We start from the raw sequence: 3,257 nt of genomic DNA on the forward strand, positions 1-3,257 counted from the left end.
AGGACGAGTGTTTACACCTAGCAGGACTCCCCCAACATTGTTTTCTCTCAATATTCCCATGATCATGCACCGAGAGCTATACAGTTTTAACACACTATCTTTGTATCCCTGAAAACCACTAATAGAAAGTACATAAACTGTTTCTTTGAAGGCACATAATGAGGCGAATCTGTAGAGAAGTTATTATTCATAGATTTCTTGTTCACCTGAGTCTTGCTCATTCCTTAAGAAAAATCTCAACTCCTGCCACATCCAAAGAGTCTTCCCTGATTATTTTTTGTATAAATGGGTACAAGTTTTTTGTTTTTATTAGGATCTGTTTTGTATTCTCTAAATATTTCATGCAGAGAATTTTTTCTCCTCAATTAACTTGCAAATTGCTAAGGGAAGGGTATACATGACATTTTATAACTTCCTGATACCTAATTAAGACGCTATAAATTCATGCTTTGAGACTTTCCCTTTTTGATCCAACATATGGCAAATAGCAGATAAGATATAAAAGATACAATTAAATAACTTCAAAGTACTAAATGTATCCATAGGCCAAAAACGGAATGAGTCACGGAATGTTACAGGAGCTAACGCTGTGGCTCAGTTGGGATTGGAGACTGGAAACAAGCAGAGGTCAGTGACCACGGGTCTGGATTCTTCTGTGGGGTAGAAGGAAATAAGTCTGTCAACTGCAGGGGGCGCTAGAACTGGTCTCACTGCTGGGACAGTGTGAAGCTTCCTGCCTCTGAAAGGGCAACTAAAAAAAAGCCCAGATTTACTAATTTGGGGGGGAAACAACATTTATAACAGTGCCTCCTCTAGAGCCACAAAGAAGGAGACAACTCTGCCACCAGGCAACCTTGTGCCAGCACCCAAATTTTCATTTTCCATGAAAATAAAAGAAAAAATATCAATAGTGGTTTTAAATAGGTATGTTTAGAATCTCTGAAGGGCTAGAGAAATGAGTAACTCCATGAAAAGAATGAGAAGGTATGAAAACAAAATAGATATAAATAAAATAGCGAATGGTAGGTATAAAAAATCAGAAATTTGTAAAGTAAAAACTATCATTACCAAAACGATACTAATTGGGATAACCTTTATATTAGACACAAGAAATAAATACATGGGACTATAGTTTTGAGGAATACTATAGAATGTAGCACAGCAGATACAGATTTAAAACATGTAGGAGAGACCTGGCTACAGATCAAGATAATTTAATATACTTATTGAAGTGTTACAGAAGAGTTTTGAGGAAATGTCTGAGAGACTAAATTTAAAAACATAGGAGTTTTCTAGAATGGAGGACAGACACAAGTTCCGAGTAAAAATCTTAAAGTATCAATCATAACAAGTAAAAACAAGTCCACACGTGTCTTTATGAAATTGCAGTATATTAAGAATGAAGACTTAATAGTTGGGAAAGAGGACACAATACCTTGAAAGAAAAGCCTTTTGTGCTGGGGCCGACTTCTTAGCAGCAACAGCAGATGCTCGAAGACAACAAAGTAATGCCTTCTTCACATTCTGGAAGGAACAAAATTTTCATTATAAATCATATAGCAGCTAATGTACTATTTAATAGTGAGGATATCATAAATGTATTTTGAGTTATATACATCTAGGATAATTTATATACTACTGTATGCCCTCACTAAAGCCATTACCAGGTGATGTATTTCATTTATGGAAAGTAAAGGAAGGGTGCAGAAGAAATGAATGATAAGATATGTGATTAAATGTAATAAACTAATAGTAAACAAAAATATATATATTATGGGGTGCCTGGGTGGCTCAGTTGGTTAAGCAACTGCCTTCAGCTCAGGTCATGATCCCGGACTCTAGTCTGGCTTTGGGCTCCCAGCTCCAAGGGAGGCTGCTTCTCCTTCTCCTTCTCCCTTCTCATGCTTTCTCTCACTCTCGTGCTCTCAAATGGATAAATAAAATATTTATAAATAAATAAATAAATAAAATGAAAATTTAAAGATGTAAAATTTCAAACAATTACAAAGGCGAGTGTTGAGTCTATTCAACATGATAAAGTCTTCAGATTTGGTTGGAAAATTTGCAGAGTTACGTACGTTCAGTAGTAATTTCTGAAGGAAGAGAGTTACAAGGCCAGGGACGGGAACTAGGGAAAGGGAGACTGGTAATAATGACGGTGATAATACTGATGATTAGATAGTACACCTATTAGTCTACAGGAAAGTAGAAAAACAGGGAGATAAAGAAAAAAACAACAAAGGAGGCATGGTAAATCAAATACACAAACTGAGTTGGTAGATATGGAATTTATCACAAAATGTTAAAAAGATTAAATTCACTTAATAAAATTTTAGATCAAATGCAATCTACGCAGAGATTGGTTTCAAGGGTATCATTAAACGAAAGGGCATACAAAAGTTAAAATTAAAAAACTATACCACTCACCTGCTAATCAAAATAAGCTACATCAGGGGCACCTGGGTGGCTCAGTCGGTTAAGCACCTGCCTTCAGCTCAGGTCATGATCTCAGGGTCCTGGGATCGAGTCCCACATCATGCTCACTGCTCAGCGGGGAGTCTGCTTCTCCCTCTGCCCCTCCTGCTGCTCATGTTCTCTCTTAAATAAATAAATAAAATCTAAAAGGAAAAAAAAAAAAAAAGCTGCAGCAGCTTGCTAATACCAAAGTGGAATTTCAACCAAAAGTCTTCATTAGGGCAGTATCATTGTGATAAAATGAAGGTTCTAATAGAAGCCAAACAATATAAAAATAAGGAATATGCATGTAGTTAAGAACAGTGTCTCAAAATGTACAAACAAACCTAATTTAAAGGAAACTGATAATCTCGAAATACCATGGAAACTCTTAATGTATTTTTAATCACAAGTAGATCAAACAATAATAGCAAGAGTATGGAAACACTGAATAAACAGTTAATAAGCTGGCTTACGCATGTTGATAATGGATATATAAAAATATTATATCAATTACAAAACAGATCACACAGATCACAGATAATATCTCAAAATGTATCATAGAATGGATATAGGAGCGACCACCTCGTATGACCATTAGTTAAAATAGTCCATACCTGTCGCTCTCCACCCGCAAGAACGACACGTAGCCTGGTCTCTTGTTAATGTTGCTTCCGCTTTATTCTCATACCACACTTGCTTATATGCAGTAGGGCACCCTATCAGAAGACAGATATTCTCAAGACATCCAATCACAGACCTGCTGCTAGGCTTCCCCTAATTAGTCTATCCAGTGTCTGCTT

The sequence above is a fragment of the Neovison vison genome, chromosome 1, assembly GCF_020171115.1.
Source record: "Neovison vison isolate M4711 chromosome 1, ASM_NN_V1, whole genome shotgun sequence".
Taxonomy (NCBI): domain Eukaryota; kingdom Metazoa; phylum Chordata; class Mammalia; order Carnivora; family Mustelidae; genus Neogale; species Neogale vison.